Here is a 7032-nt window from a genome sequence, read left to right on the forward strand (position 1 = left end):
CATACACACACTGATACACAGAAGAGGTTTACACTCGTTTGTTCTTCGGTCCTGAGACCACAACTCCCTCAGGCCCTGCCCCCAAAGACCCTGATTTCCAGCTGAACACACTCAAATGCGTGTGTTTTTTTTTGTTTTTTTTTTTTGGGGGGGGGGGGGTCCTGTCTTTATGGAAAAGCAATTACACATTTGAATATATATTATTTAACCAGTTCTGAAAAGTGTAATAATATATATATATACTGCTATAGACAGATATAGCATATGTGAGCTATTTAGTCACAGTTCGGCCAGCTCTTTATTTTCAGATTAGTGGGGTTTTTTAAATTTACAAATAATGAAGCTATGATTCTTCTTTGATAAAATTTTTGACTCTGAATCTGGACCCTGATCCTGGAACTTGTGTGTTGGACAGGCACATTCAGAGCATACAGAGCACATGCACAGAGGTGCATGAGTAAAGAAGTTACAGAATTGGGTTCTTGGATTTTCTTCCCTCAATTATAACTGTAGATGCATTGATACAGTTGTGTAAACCATGGCACACAAAGCAACATAAGATCAATCATAGTTGTTTCTGAAGCTGCACTAGGAAAAAAAAAAAAAAAGACTTAAAAGCTCCAGCAGCATATTTTTACTAAAAAGAAAAAAAACTGTGACATATTGCTTATAGATTATTGAACCCAAAGCAAACAAGAGTTTGTCTTGTAGCTAACAAAACAATATCACAAGTATTAAAATGCTATATTTAATTTAAAATCTAATTATAAATTACTATAATGCTATTATAGTAGCAGTGACTTTTTGCAATGTCATATGTTCTCTGTTGTAAAAGCTAGTAATATTTTTGGTAAATAATTTAATATTTTGAATCTGAACTTTTGATTACTGATTAACACAGTAATTACTCTGAACTGAATTGCCTAGTCCAATGAAGTGTAACTAGCATTGCATCTCCTCCTTAGGCAGATCTGAGTAGATATGTGCCTTAGATACTGCTTGGAGAGAAATTTTTTTCATGTGGCTGGAAAATTGAGTGACATTTATATTAATAGATGGAATAAAAGAGCATGCTTCATAAAAAATGTCTGGAGGAAAAATAATTGTGTTTATTTTTTTAAACTAAAATATGCCAGGGTCATGCAGAGCAAGATGCTAATAAAGTTCCTTGGCCTTTTTCTCATTTACAGCCAATTTTCCACAAATAATCTACTTGTTAGATATTATAATAATTAACACCAAGGCAGTTGGGACTAAGACACCTAAGCAGTCCGTTCCTAAGGCTTTTGTTCACCAGTTAGTTTCTGTAGTAAACTAATTTTTCTTGTGGAAAAAGATATGCTGTAATCCCACATAGACTAAATATATTTTGCATAGTTTTTGCTTATAAAATAATAATTGAATATGGATGGCACAGCCAGTTTGAAAGAAATATTTTACAGGGTCAGGCTTAAATTAAGTTAAACAAGAAAAATACCATTCTTGCTTACTGAGTGTGAATCCATTAGAAACATTAATTTAGGTAAGTTTTTTACGATTTTATTATACTACTACTCAGCAAAATCTCTATTGAATTGTGTATTTTTTGAAGCAGGAAGACTCCTCTCCATATATATATGATAACAAAAAGTTACTTCCAGTTATATAAAGCCTTTAACGTATAAAATACTGTACTACTGAAAAAAAGCATATATTTTTAATGCTTAGGAACATTCCAGAAAGTGTGACTTGTTTTCTCTTCCTGTCTTTTGGGTTTATTTCATTAAAAGTAATCATGACAATTTAAATTACTACTTTAAAAATTAGATTGTAAAATGATATTAAAAATGCACACTGATAAATAGTTTAGAGCAAGCACCTTGCATTTTATGCTTTCTGTAAGCAGTAAAAATAACATTTAAAAACATTTCTTCTGCAATTTCTTCTTCCTTGAAAGAGGCTGTGTAGGCACCTCTTTTTATAAGCCTTTTTCAGGAAAGGAAATTGAGCTTAACTAAACTCCTTAAATAAAAAAGGCCTCTACTTGCCTGTGCACTGCTCTATGCAAATGAACTATTCCTTGTATTTGAGATGTGCATGCTTAAGTAAATAGGCCTCTACTTAAAACAGGTGGGTAGTCAGGGCAAGGTATTTTAGTAGCAGTTTCTTTGATATTGGTTGCTAAATTTAATTTAATAAAATAAGAGTAACAAGAGGGATAGGGATTTTAGAAATGTTCAAAGTATAAATTAATTACATTCTAATGGAATGAACCATCACTTCAGTAATGATTACCATCACCTGGTAATCTTTCCATTCTGACTATGGAAAAAATAAAGTGCTATTACATAGTGTTTGGTAAAGCTTAGAGTTGTGTGTCAGGGAGCAGCAAGGGCCAGCTGCTCCCTGAGGGCAAGGGAGCTGAGGGGAACCCCACTGCCAGGGTCCAAACCTACAGTACTCAAGATAGGCAAGCAGGACACACCTGAAGATGGTGGCCAGCTCTGACCAGAAGTCCAGGTCCTCAGCAATAAAGCAGGTCCAAGATCAAGCCAGAAATGCAAGTCAGCAAGGCAGGGTCAGAATCAGGTCTGGTGATAGCCAGCAGGTTCAGACACAGCCCAGCAGCCTGCAGGCAGAACCACAGTGGCAAGGAAGGTCTGAGGTACAGCCAGATCAGTGGGGTCCACAGCCAGACAGGGTGCTAAGAAGCAGCGCTCCTACAACACAGCTCAGAAACAAAGTAAAGGCCTCAGGCTGAGCTTAAATGGGATCTCGTGCTTGTGGGTGGGGGACCCAGGTGTGCTGATTGGGACTATTAAAGCTTATTATTGCACTCAGTGGCCTAATATTGTGTATGTATTTTGAAGATGTGATATTCAGGTTAAGCAAAATGCTCTTTGTTTTACAAAGTGTAAATACTGAAGTTAATAGATATATTGTAAAGCTTAACAGAATGGTAGCTGATTGCTTTAGAGACTATAAAGCTAGCTGTGCAGCTAAAACTTGTTATAGTAAGGAGTTAAAAGCTTTTGTTTTGCTAGTATTGAAGGCACATAGCAGAGAAAATAAGCTGTGTTAAATGTATGTTGAACAGCATTATGTATTTTATTTTCATTTAGGATTAGTTATTTTTCAATAAAATACAAAATTTAACAGGAAGGAACTGTAAGAGTGGATGATTGTTCCTGCTTTAAGCTAATGCTTTAACTAAAGATATATTATGTTTACTGACTAAGAAACACTTTGTATAGCTACTAAAAATATATTCTTCTATGCTGTCAGGAAGATTGATGAACAATGAATTACTAAATGATATATTTAATTTGAACAATAGGTACCGAATATACAGAAATGCATTTAGCAAAGCCAGATCTTTTTCTTTTGGTGAATGCTTTTTCAGGGAATCCAGAAAAAAGAGAATCACCAATTTAGAGTGTATATCAGAAACTTAATAGGACAAGCATGGGTTATACGAAGTCTTGGTGGTATCAGATGAAATTGCAGTATTGAAATGATAACAAAAGAAAGTATTACTGATAGCTATAGATTGTTTACTAAGAAGTATTAGTATCTTAAAAATCTTATCAAATTTATTCTTAAAGAACTAAAATTTTCTAGGCTTATTTGTGATGAATTTCAGGAATTTGGGCATTCTAAATTCTACCTGTTTTATAATATTTTTTCCAAAAAAAATTTGCATGTCTGTAGAGCAAGAGGAGAGTTATTTATTTATTTAAAAGTGGTGGAGAGGGAGAGACTTCACTAATGTTTTTTGCCAAAGCTTTTTTCCACGAGGGTTCTTCAGGTTTGATGTAAAGTCATTTGAAATGATTTTTCTAAATAGAGATCAATATGACCTAAAGGTTAAACAGAGCAATTATTAGCTAACCCAAAATGTGATGATGAGATCTATCATCTCCTTCATCTTCTAGTGATGTAAAAATACATATTTATTATAAAATTTTGTTTTGGTAGAAAACTTAGAGAGATTTGATTAGAAATTCTAGTGAGATAATTTGAAAAGCCTTTCTCCTGGTAAAACTCTCTGGATTCAAGGGAATGTTATTGTGTACTGATAATTGATATTAAGAAGAGACTTAAGAATAGGTACAGAAAGCAATGCTGTCTGTTGCTATAATTGCCCTTTTGAAAAGTTGTGATGATGCTAGAGGGAAAATGTTTAACTCTAAAATACCTTCTCCTTACTTTGTGTCACTGTTAAAACACTCCCTGAATTTTGTGCGTGTGCTTAAAAAAAACCTAGACTTTTTAACAGAAAGTTTATGGAAGGGGAAACAAATTATGCAAGCAAGTACTTGATACAGAAGTCAGTTCCAAAAATAACAGTGAACACTTGTGCTGAAATTCTCAGAAAGGATGAAGCCTGAGAATCGGCCCAAAGATAAAGAAAGCTTTTGGGAATATGTCAACAAATCTTTCTTTGTTTCCTGGTGTGGTTGTTTCTAATGTCCATTTCATTAACATGACTTATAATGTAAACTACCTCTTGACTTCTATACTTAGAATTCAAATAGGAAAAAAAAAAAATCTTTTTCTCGTCCCTAACATTTGTACTCTCTTCTCTGATGTTTTACTTTCTTCTATGTCTCCTTTCCTTTTCTCTTCTACATTGCCCTTCTACATTGTTGGGTTTAAGCACTTGAAATGACCATGTTTATACAGAGCAATGCCCTTACTTTTTGTGGACAGAGCACTCTCCTGCAAAATGAGATCTTAAAGATCTGTTCAATATCCTGTGACTGCAAATAACCCCCAGTCTGAGCTTTTTTTATGTATGTATAAAGCACTTATATCAATCTGTTTTGCAGCATACAGAACTCTTCTGAAAATATAACCTGTTTCTACTGAGCTTGAAGACATCAAGAATAAAACCCCAAGTCTGTGAGGGGGGGGGGAAAGTGGAATATCATGGATATTGCAGAAACTCGGTATGATTTATTTTCTTAATTCATTTTCTGGAAAGAGGTTAAAAAAAATATCTTGTAACTGTTAGTCTGGCAAGGTCAAAGATCTGGCCTATGTTTGGAGATGTCAAATTTAAGGCACTACAGGCAGTAACAAGACTTTACAGTTTTAAAATGCTTTGCAATTGCTCCCTGTGTAGAGGTTCTTAATATCTAACTGTTTAGATGTTAATAGGAGATCCAAGTTTGAAAGCTGGAATCCATTGTTAACTTATTTTGAAACCTGTTCTCTTATTATTTTTCTAAGTAAACACACAAAGCTTTTAAAAAGCTGATTCCACAGTCTTTTAATGATCAATTTTATAGAAATGCCAAAATAAATAAATGTTTCATGACAAGAAAGCTTGTAGAATGGGGACTTAAACTTTTCCTTTTATAGGCCATTTATCAATATCTACATTGTTCCAAAATTTTGCTAAATCTAGGAAGCAGGATCCTGTATAATTAAGGAATGAACTAAGGTGTATTTTACAAGGTAAGATGCAAGCAATTTCTAAAAAGTAGCAAGCAAATATAAGGAGGGACATACTTGTGGTGGGGAGAGAGGGGAGAATAATAGTTTAAGAAACTTAGTTCCTTTATCTGTTCTCTTATTAACAAACTTAGATCTTCATGGATGTTTCTTTTTATCAATAAAGGATTAAAAAAAAATGTTAGCTGCCGATTGAGAATTAGTCCAAATCACAGCATTAATTGTCAAAGAGATTGAGATTTTATTAAGGTCTACTTTCTGTACTCACATTTTATTGTTTTCGTATAGTCCTCCCCCCTTTTGAAACATGTTTTGTTAACATCTCTTGCTCAGGTTTTGTTGAAGCCATTAATTTTGGCTGGTCACAGTAATAACTGTAGGCTGGGGGAGGAGGAGGAAATCTTTGTATGGGCAAAAAAAACAATGTTAAGGTTTTGAATTTTTTTCTTGTTTCTTCCTCTTTCAAGATGGAAACAATTACTCTCTTGGAATTAATTACTAGCGGTGCAGTAGATATATTTTTTGTAATGTAATTCATCCCAAGAGGAATAGGTAGACTTGAAGTTGATGACAGTGATTCTATATAATGTCTTAATATGCATGTTAATAATGGAAAGGGATTTTTAAAAATCATTTTAAATATGGAAAAAAATCAGATAGTCAAATTACTTTAAAGCTCTGGTGTAATTGTGCAATGCGTGGCTAGCACTGAGCTATTCACTTTGAGAAATGTCAGTTTTGTATTTCTTTTTGCACTTCATGTGTTTATTTCTATATTTTTCTCAGAAGACCAGGAACATTTTGTTCAGTTATTTGAGAAGTAGTGTGGCTAGATGCCATACTTGAAGACTGTTTTCATACCTCCTATCAACATGTAGTTTAAGTTTACAATTAACTTGATGCATGCAAGTAGAGCCATTGATTTGTAACTTGAATTGGCACGTGTCTAGCAATCCTTTTGAAATAAGGCCTCAGATTGGAAGGGAACCAACACCTGTTATCAGCCAGAAGCATGCTCATTTTAAGATGTAAGAGGGTATTTCGTACTAGCTCATTAGAAAATTTAAAACTTATTTCCATACATTGTTCTGAAGGTTCTTTCTTGCTCAAATTCTAGTGCTGTATGACAAATGGATAACAGTGCTGTGTAAGTAGCAATGAATATCTGTTTAACAGAAGTATTTTAACAAAGTATTTTAACAAAACAAGTGTCATGAACTGTAACTTCCCACAGGCAAGTCACAGTATTGGGAGTGGGGGGATAAACAGTTTTGTCTGAAAATAATGTACAGTTGTATATTGCCAAGCATTCCTTTCCCTCTTTTCAAGACACACTTTTAAAATATCATTTTCTGATACATCAGGGTGTGATAATACAGATCCTGGAGTTAATGCTCACAATGCATGTTGTTAAAGGAGTGTAGGCTGTAGCTCACAAGAGTACCAAACTGCCAGAGCAGAAAGACTGTATTGCAAACTGCCAGAAAATTCTTGTTTTGAATATTAATAGGACTGTATCTATCATTCCCCAAATGAGTAAGACCTTACTAGTGTGAAGAATGAAACTGGCCTCTCTCAGGATGCATATGGAGT

The sequence above is a fragment of the Rhea pennata genome, chromosome 5 (assembly GCF_028389875.1).
Source record: "Rhea pennata isolate bPtePen1 chromosome 5, bPtePen1.pri, whole genome shotgun sequence".
NCBI classification, from domain to species: domain Eukaryota; kingdom Metazoa; phylum Chordata; class Aves; order Rheiformes; family Rheidae; genus Rhea; species Rhea pennata.